At 39.2% G+C, this 10,855-nt stretch overlaps 1 pseudogene; it reads left to right on the top strand.

The window, feature by feature from the left end:
• The first annotated feature begins 518 nt into the window (after positions 1-518).
• LOC107277289 (L-type lectin-domain containing receptor kinase IX.1-like) lies at positions 519-10,245 on the top strand (annotated as a pseudogene).
• Positions 10,246-10,855: the final 610 nt, after the last annotated feature.

Here is a 10,855-nt window from a genome sequence, read left to right as displayed (position 1 = left end):
CTAGAAATAAAAAGAATATCAATTCGTGAGCTGTTATATGTATCTTAAAGACAGAGTATAGAGCCCCGACCAGTACTACCATGTAATAGATTAGAAAACTGATGCTGTATCTGACTATTTCTCCTTTTGTAACCCAAGCCCCAAGCAGGTAGGGAGCCCTCCAAGGGCATGACCAAGATCGCCATAATTAAATTGTCAGATCAATACTACACCAAATGAATACAATCCCCAAACATAAGTAGTGTATTACCTTTTATTTAGAGGACCTGAATCTATCTAAATTCTGGTTTACGTGCAACCATCTACTTTTAGGTCTCGTATATGCAACCTCTTTTATTTTTTTTCCCAATTATAGGTTTGACAATTCCCATCCTGCCCAAATCCTTAGGAATTTCTTGATATTTATTGGCGTAAATTTGTTAGCCAGGTCAGCTGATATATACGTACGGTTTAAAAATGTTATAGTTCTATATAGCCTCGGCTGGCAGGACGCTCGGTAGCTAAGCCAACTCATTACAATGGTGTCCCCAGCGGCTAAGAGGATTAGCAGGCCGCGGCTCCACCTCGTTGCCTTGTTCCGCCTCTTGCTTCCGCTGCTTGCTGCTAGGCATGAGGCTGTTGTAGCAGCGACGACCTCGCCTGCAGTGTCCTTCAGCTTCAACTTCTCCAACATATCCGCCGCCAGACTCGAAGCCGACCTCAGATTCCAGGGCGACGCGACCTCCTCGCTGGCAAATGGGTCGGTGAACCTGACCACCTCCTCCGTGGGTGGCCGGGGCCGGATGTCGTACGCTCATCCAACTTCTCCACCAACTTCACCTTCACCATCGTTCCCTTGAACGACGGCAGGTGTAGAGGGATGGCTTTCTTCCTTGCCTATTACCCATCGTCTGAGCCGCCAAGAGACTCAAATGGTTACAACGTCGGCCTCAGCTCTGAACAAGGACTCGCGCGCGCCCAGACCAACAAAGCCACCGGCAAAGACCGGTTCATCGCCGTCGAGTTCGTCGTCACGTACAATTACGAAAATGATACTAGCAACGACCGTATCTGCATCGGCATCAGTTCTGTTAGGGAGCCTAACTACTCAACAGTCTTGCCCGGCAACACGAGACTGGAGGGGAGCATGACATCCTACATCTCCTTCAACAGCAGCACACGGATGCTGGTCGCCTCCCTGTGTGGTTCCATGACCATCCTTCGGTGGACCCTGTTCAAGTGAGCGCACAACTGCCTGATCTGGTCACGTTGCTCCCGCCTCAGGTGGCCGTGGGATTCTCGGCCGCCACTGGAGAATGCATAGAGCTCCATCAGATTATGTCATGGTCCTTCAACTCAACTCTCGCCCTTGTCAAAAAAGGTATACGTTCGTTTATGCAGCTATACTAGTGTTTTATTTATCAATTACAGTATTTTTTAACACTCGATCATGCATGCATAAATGTCCAACAATATATCTTATGCTGTTTTCCTTGTCGTGGAACAAAATATATATGGTAGTCTAATTTAAACTTTAAAAATTTTAATTTCTTGTTGGTTATCACTAATTAATATATAGGAGGAAAAATATATATGTATATATGCATAAAAATATAAATAGATTAAGATTCAGGAAATAAAAATAAACAATTATTGCATTTGTATTTATACTACGTTTATATTCTACAGTACCAGCTCAATAGGACTCATCGACACATGTAACATAGGTTTCCAGCATACTGCTAAGAAAATAAGGAGACAAACAAGGAATTAAGGATATTGGAAATCTGTATCGTTTTATACTGGGGGCTGTAAGGCTGAGAAGCTAATCTGGGTCGACTTGTTAAGTGTACTTATTGTTAAATTTATAAGCATATAATGATTTATAAATTTATTCCATAAATAAATTATGATATTATAGATGTAAACTAGTGTAAACGTATCATTAGATCTACACATATAAACTAAATAGTAAAATATAAACAGATCGATTATGCGCAACATATTAAACACGTATCGAGTAGCCTTGCAAGAGGACGGCCACCCTGCTAGCTTAGCGACAAGGCACAGGCCATCAGGTCCTGGTGGTGGGCCAGCCAGCCTACTAACTTAGCCTAGCCGTTCCCACTTACTTCCTACTTTACTTTTTAAAGAACTAAAAATCAAAAAAAATATTAGTTTCACTAGTAAAAGAAATATTCGTGCAGATAACTGATAACACATTTATACACATGTTTATCTAGCTGCATCCGCATGTAGTTTAGAGCCTATGAAAATCAGCTATTTATGCACAGGTGCAGAACTGCAGACTCAGCTACCCATGGAGTTACCTGGCACTTAAGAAAATCGCATGTAAAAATTCGTTGTTACGGACTGATCGTTAAAGCGAACCACATGTGTAAACCCTTTTTCTCACACTTTTCTACCTGAACACTTTCCCACTAGCCATTCACTTAGGCAAACCGTGTTGCAACATGTAGAGTAAGAGCAGTTGTCATAAAGAAAGTATATCTTTAACAAATATATAAATTGCATATTTCTCTATATAATAGTACCCATATTTCATCACAGAAATCATCACATCATCTAAAATCATCGTACCGCTCCTCAATTAGATTGTATTCAGCGTCTATTTTCCCTTGTTGTGACCGCTTTAGTCGGGTTAGGGTATTATCGGTCCATGTGTTCTTTCTAGCTGAGCGCCAGCACCGATAACTTCCGCAGCTTGAGTCAGATTGGCCTCTATCAGCGTCGGTTCAGCGTCTATTTCGGGCACATATTCTGCGTGGACACCCTTTTGTGTTGGTTGTGACGGTTCATGCTCTAGTTGTGGTCTTCTCTTCGATAGGCTTAGAACTGGCTTTGTTCTCGTCCTTGCAATAGTACCTAATTGTCACAATTATTAACGATTATTGTCTTTTCGTTTTCCATATTGGTCTTATCGGAACATTTGAAACTATGCACATTTATTGTAAATCACATTTCAATCTCCCATTTTAAATCAAGTACATTTATTCCAAGAGCCATTTCAATTTCACAATTCAAATGCATACGTTAAACCTAAGTGCCATTTAAATTTCATATTCCAATTACATCAATCCAAACTTGTTGACGTAAAATTTGTCGCGACACACGAAAGCATCAGTTAGTTTGATCCTGAACTAGCAATCGGATTACCGGTGTGTCGAGGAGGATGAACAGACTGGTGACAGCACCACGTAGGTTGAGAAGCAGGGGGTGGCGATGGCAGCAGCGGCGTTAGGGTCATGCTCAGGCACATCAAGACATCTAGGAGAAGGTCTGACAACATTGGGTCAACGGCTTCAGCGTTGAGGTGTGGCACCTACGTCGAGGTCGAGGCCTCACCCCCCAAAAAAAAAAAAGAAAGCCAAACCAACCAACCTAGATCAAGGAGGTTGACCGACCTACAAGTACACATTACACCAACTCAAGGAAGGTATCCAACGACCATAACCGCCATCTGGAGGACATATGAGGCAATGGAGGAGACCAACCTGTCAAACGGCACCCAACCAGCCCAATGTGTCATGCCCAGCAGCGCCATCCACATCACCAGCTACAAATGACCATGGCAGGGGTACAAATACCACCTCTTACTCACTCACAAACACAAACCAATCACACCACATAGCACAAAGCTTGCATTTTTGCAGCTCACACTCCATTCGATCATTAGTCGCTAGAGTGTTGGGAATAGCCAACTCCACTTTGTAGAGTAGGAGTTGAGTTGATCATCAAGTCGCGTCTGGAATGTGCCATAGTCCAGAAGCCTGTTCTCCGATCAGAGGATTAGCTAATAGTATTTATACTATTACAAAAGCACCTCAGGCCTGACAAACAAAATTAAACAGTAGCAGATTAGTAGTTCTACAGCTTCTCCTTCACAGGTGCACAACCACAGTATGAGCCAGACTTCACCTAGGACTTTTTCTCCAAAGCGTCTCTTACTGAAGGGAGGCGGATTGAGCAAGAATAAGTAGAACTACAATACGCAGCAAATCATACTAGGAGATGCATGATTAATGCAGCACAAAGAAGAGTATTATAGGGCCAAGTTTTATAGCAAACAAGCATTTCAAACCAACTTTAGAAACACAATCCTATAACTAGTATCCAATTAATTATCAAGACTGTGAACCCACACAAACCTACCTTAACCGAAGCCAGAAACATATTAATTAGACTGACTCGGATGTTCGTACCAGAGGCCGACTTGTCCCAAGCCATCCCAGGCCGAGCCATTCCATGTTTTAGTTCGTTAATCACATATCCTAAATTTAAAAGGAATCATCTAACTTGGGCACATTTCTAGTCTTGTCCATAACAGAGGGTGCGGTTATTCTAATAGGTTTTACTCTGGGAAGAGGTATACATCTTTACCCACAAGACACGTCTTTACTTCGCATTTCAATGCATTAGAACCCGTCATAAAAACATGAAATAATCCTTCACCCATCCTAGCTGTAAACAAGGGGACCAACACAACCCCATCCTATGACAAAACCCTACAAAAGAAGCAATAATAATACATAAAAAGCACATCACAGGGTTCTTAGGTTATAACAAAGATTAAGGGACTTCAATGGGTGGATTTGGAGTTCGTATGACCAAGATATAGTCACCCGAAGTTTATATGTTATTTGATGGAGATTTATGAATTATTGTGATTAATTATGCAACAATAAAACATATGTATTGCGTCAACAATAAAATAGAGTAATGGTTGTGCCATTGACATGTGGGACCCACATGTCAACCTTGGGACCACACAGGTGGTCCGTCCACATGTCAACGGAAACGGTCCCTGCATGTTGACCTAGTGAGGAGAGCGAGACCGGGGAGGAGAACGCCTCTACGTTTTTGAGTGGTGGTTGCGTAACGGGGCGGTGTTCTGCGAGGTTGCAATGGCTACCAGAGGAAGTGCTGGTGAGGCAGAGGGAGAGGCATCACGGGAGGTGGTGTTCCAGGCGAAGGATAGTGGTTGCCGGGGTAGGCGATGACATTGCGGTGCCAATGACGTGCATGGTCGTGCATGGGAGCAGGCCGAGCAAGCATGGTGGCCCAGCACAGGCGGGAGAGGCAGCCTAGGAGGGGAAGTGGGCTGAGGGTGGAGCAGAGGCCCAGGAGAGAGGGGACTTCGGCCACGGGCCGAGGGAGCGGAGGAGGACTCAGCTCGATGGGGAAGCATGGATTATTTTTAGTTTTTCTTTTTAAAAACTCTTTCAGTTGCTTTTGTAGCTTAATAATTATTTCTGGCGCTCTAAAAATTTAAGCAAAAATTGGTTACACATTTTGGACTAGGGAAAATTTAATTAAAAAAATCCTGGACCACATTCGAATTTTTCAAATATTTGTCTTTCAAATATGGTGACTACATGTATAGATTAGTCTTAAAAAGTACTTTAATAAGATCAAATATTTGTTAACACTTTTATACATATTATTATAGAAAATAATGGTTAAAGTTGTTTTTTTGAAGATCGTGCCCTTATCCAAAACGACAAGTATTATCAACCCGGAGGGAGTATATATTTTTAGATAAAGGATTATCAAACCCTGCGTCTATACCTTTGTGGGGTGTACAAAGTCAAATATTCGAACACGAGGACATAAGACTCTCCTTTAAAAAAAGGGTACAAACTGCAGCAACTAACCTCTCCCATTACATGAGAGATAACAACACGAAGGTTTTAAGAACAACAAAAAAAAAGAAAAATACTAGGCTTCTAATCTTCTTCTAAGGTTCTATCCATACACGGAGAAGAACTCCAACACACGCTTCTCCAGCAGCTTGCAATAGCTCTTAACTGTTTCTTCGTCAAGCAAAAACCAAGTCGTTGCCCAATGCGTTCCCATGAAAATGACATGTCAGAAAGACGTAGGATTGGAGCCATTAAAGATTACATCGTTCCTATATAACCAAATTGCCCAAAGAATTAATGCAGCTATGCCCACACATTTGAGACATGCTACACGGTTGCCTAATCCCAAATGTAGAAAGGAGCACACTCCAAATTAAATATACCGCCATTGAACAATCAATCAACATTTGAGGCATGCTACTGGGCTATATATAGAATTGCTACTATGTGACTAATTTACCTAAGTCATGTTAGCTAGGGAATGGACGTTCATTTATGGCTGGATAGTTCTTGCTGTATTTTGGTGGTAATGATGCATGGATGAACATCAATTTAAGGTTGGATAGCTTTTGTGGAATTTTGTTGTCAGAAGCAAATTCTAGGAACATTTGATGAATGCATGATTACGTATAGCACTTTTTAGCTAGAAAGTTGAGCAATCTTAATTATATATGTTTAACTTATTCTCGTTAATTATTGTATCTAGCTAAGATTGCCATGCCATCCCAATTCCCAGGAAACCTTTATATCCCTATAATTTTACAGAAGAAAATGTAGGGCATTTTCTATTCCCCCGCACATTATTTTCTGATCCCTTGGAATTGTTTCCTACGAATAATCTCTCTAGGGAAACAAACTTCCTACAGTTTAATGCTCTTTCCCGAGTATAATTTTTTCTATGGAACTTGGGGATTTCTAGTAGTGAAGAAAATGTCTGAGAGAGACTGATGAAATTTGACGATGATTTGCTTGTAGAGCGAAACAAAATAACAGACATTCATGGAGGATTAATAATAGGAGGAGTTGCTGCGTTGGCTCTAGTGTTGTGGTTCTTGCTGTCTTGTTGGAAATGGAAAAGGGTCCTAAATTTCTTTCACAAGGGAACAGCCGGAGCTCGGAGGTTCGAGTACCGCGATTTGGCTACCGCGACAAAAAATTTCTCCGATGATAACAAGCTCGGGGAGGGTGCATTTGGGGTTGTCTACAGGGGATACCTAAAGCAGCTGGACCGTGAAGTTGCTGTGAAGAAAATTGTGAATGAGCTGAACGTAGGGCACAAGGACTTCTTCACCGAAGTCATCACCATCAGCGAAGCCAGGCACAAGAATCTTGTTAAGTTCTACGGTTGGTGCATCCGGGGACATAGCTGGAACATCATCCATTTTATGTGCGGCTGGTTCTGGAATACGGAGAACAAGGAGCTCTTTCTTGTCCACGAATTGATGAAAAATGGCAACCTCCACGAGTACTTGCACAATAGCGAGATAGCAGCAGTACAGTCATGGCCTACGAGGTATGTAACACATTATTGTCAAATATGTTACTATTTTCATAATCGTTGTACAATATGTATAGTCCATTCCATGAAATATCCGGTGAAAACGAGTTACGTCTTGGAAATTCATGAAAATCATATCTAAAAGTTTTGTAAATTCATTAAAAAATTATTAAAAATAGGTATAGAAATAAAATAGATTCTCGCCGAATATTGATTTCAAAATTTGTCCTTTTTTCCTCTCAAATGAAGTTGAAGTCTGTCTTGATATTTGGTAATAATGTATTTCATATCAACACCTATCTCTATAGTAATTTTTTTCGTAAATCTATTATATACTAAAAGTCAATTAAATTTCTTACAAACGCTCCTAAGTCGACATGTGGCATTCTAGCTATAAATGCTCCTTAGTCACCACTTGGCGCTCTAATAAATTAAAGAAATTCTTAAAAAAAACAAAACATCTGACCGTTGGTTTTCATTAAATTTGGTGGACCCATTATTTGCAACCATTAGATTTATCTTAAAAAAATCATCACCTCATATCTGGGCCCACCTAGGCCTGATGGCATGTACGTTCATATGTACATACGTACATGCGCTACTCCTCCCTTCTCAATTCTTTCCCCTTCTTTTTCACCTATTTCTTCTCCTATTTTCACGTTTTTAGAAAAGCAAAACTTTTATGTTAAATAATTAAGCAAATATAATATATAAATCATAAAACGCATATGCATCTTATTTCAACTTAGAGCAGAAATATGTCACGTTAGTTAGGGCTACATTTTCTGACTTTTGCGTGCCATTTAAGAATTATAGAATTATGAAAAATATAATTTATTTTTTTATCATCGTATATAACTTGATAAAAAAAATTATATCTAATAAAAATAAAATGAACATAACTTTAGTAATATTCAAAAATAATTAGCCCCCATTCTAACATAATAAAAAGTTAAAAAAACATTATTAGATTATTAGATTTGTAGTGTGCTCCTTTCATATGTAGTGTTCATATGTTTAATATCAACTATGTATATACTATAGCTACAGACGAGTAAAAAAAGATAGATTTTAAACAATCATTAAAGCTTTTATTTTATTTTTAGTTATTAATAAAGTAATAGCAGCTAAATAACTATAACCAATAAAAAAATATTATAATTATATGCATTCGGTTATCATTTTTATTCATATAACCGATGATTCTTATAGACTTTTAAGTAACCAAGCATCACGTCTTAAAAATTAGAAAACAATTCAACTTAACTTGATGGATTCATTATTTTCATCAATTATATCTATTTTAAAAAATTAAGTCAACACATGTCATGCCCTTAAAACTATAGAAACAACAAAAGAAATACTGAGAAAAAAAGAAACATATTATAATATGTTTTCACTTAAATTATCTCCTCCTCCTCCTCCCTCTCACATGCAGACATCATTGCCTTCCCATTCCTTATTTTTTAGCTACTAAAATAGAAGAGAAACAAACAACTATAATACTTCAAAAGCTATATGTCCGATTTCTATCTAACTCTTCTCTCTTTATAATTAAACTAACAATGTAAGATACATTATACATATGCCAGTCCACCCATGCACTTTGCACACCATCTAAATATCTTAAAAAATTGGCAATAAATATTATGTCATTATGAATCATTCTACAAACATGCATAGCTAAATTAAATCAATAGAATCGAAATAAAAATTACATATTCAAATTGCAAAAAAAATAAAAAATTCAACAACATAGGTAGCACCATGACATGTTTTGAAACATGTATAGTTAAAATAAACGTACACTACATAAGCAATAATAACTAACTGAAATAAGAACAGTCTGAGCCACTACATAAAAAAAATCTAGTGCCTTTAATTAGAGAAAATATTATGATAACTTCATGATTTTTTTTCTAAATATGCTCAAATAATCTAAACAAGCCAAATGATCTATTATAAGTTTTGGTTAATATTACACCTTTATAAATTTCTAAAGCAAGTTCTAACATGCATGCCCGCGTGAATGCGCGGGCTACCTTCCTACTTTATAAAACTATTAGATATGATTTTTCACGAGTTTTCAACACTTGAACGTTTTCACAAGATATTTCCCCAACCTTAAAATCTTTTATCTTTAATACATGAAAAGATTATAGAATTTGATGTATGAAAACGATACCAATAGATTCATCATATATGAAAAGGACTTCTATTGTTATTTTTTTCTGAATATATGGTTCGAAAAGGTAGGCATTGTGTATTAAACGCTGTGTCGATACCCTACTTTTACCAATGGTTAAAAAAAATAATGAGCATTGTGTAGGATATTTTAGTTAAAGTAAATAAATTAGTGCAGAGTAATTAAATGCTAGTTAAATTGCGACAGTTAGGAACTAATGCTTATGCATATGTCTATCGATACATCTAGCTAATTGATTATATCCGATCGATACTATGATTAGGTACAAAATAGCCAAGGATATTGGCTCGGCTTTATTCTACTTACATCTCGACTGCAAGCCATACATCCTTCAAAGAGATATTAAGCCACGCAATATACTTTTAGATGAGAATTTTCATGCCAAGCTTGCTGATTTTGGTTTGTCAAGGATTGCGAACCCGGACAACAACGCAGTGTTGCAAACAACTGTAGTAGGCAGCGCAGAAGAGCATGTAGATGTACAGACAACTGCTGTAGGCACGGAAGGGTACATAGATCCACAGTGCAAGAAAGGTGGCAAGGTCAGGTTCAACTGCCCCTCAAATGTGTACAGCTTTGGCATTGTTCTGCTGGAGATCGCGTGCAGAGGCAAGCGCAGGGAGGAGACCTGCGGCCTGTACCGAAACAAAGGTGATGTCGTCGAGGCTGCAGACACAAGGCTAGAGATTGGTGCTGACTTTGAAAGGAGGGAGATGGAGCGTCTCATCATCTTGGGGCTCTGGTGCTCTGCCTTTGAGACTCAGCATCGGCCGACCATGCAGAAAGCAATGGATGTCCTAGAGTGTAATGCACCGTTGCCTGACCATAACTTCATCACCAACTCTGCTTTAGCCTCATCAGACCATGATGCCTCCGGTGCTTCTACTGCCAATATATAGCTATGAGGAGGCGCGCCACTCTTTCTTGAAATATTCTTCTACTCAGTTCTGAACTTGTCTTTGTCAATAATTTGTGTGGGATTGCTTTGAATGTTGGTTTTGATTTTCATCTAATTACCCTTCAACATATAAACTATAAACTAAAATTATTTAAACCGTGTGGTCTTTAATTTATGAGAAAATATTGTGGCAACTGTAATATCACGAGTTTCGAATTAGCGTATTTGGGAAATATTAGAACAAATGCGCAAAAATTTAACTTTTTGACGGTTGTTGGAATAGGTGATCAGGAATAGTGGATACGTAGAGCTCGTCGAGTAGTGCAAAATAGACTATAAGTTTATAGTAATCGGAGTCCGGACAAACTCCCGGGGATTAAATCAATGTGGGCCGTTCGATCTTCATCAGGATATCTATTTAACCAACTGAAAAAAAAAGAAAAAAAAGAAAAGGGGAAGAGATCCATAACCCTGCAGCTGCTACAAGCCCTAGCCGCCATCACCCCAATCGCTGCTGCCGTCGCCGCAAGTTCAGCCATCGCCGTCCAACGCCACTCCTGCTCAGCTCCTTCTTGGTGAGTGCTGCCGCCAATCCTTGCTACTGCTGCTGC

This window comes from Oryza sativa, chromosome 4, assembly GCF_034140825.1.
Source record: "Oryza sativa Japonica Group chromosome 4, ASM3414082v1".
Taxonomy (NCBI): Eukaryota; Viridiplantae; Streptophyta; class Magnoliopsida; order Poales; family Poaceae; genus Oryza; species Oryza sativa.
The sequence above is the reverse complement of the archived record's forward strand: the minus strand, read 5'-3'. Positions and strand labels throughout refer to the sequence as shown.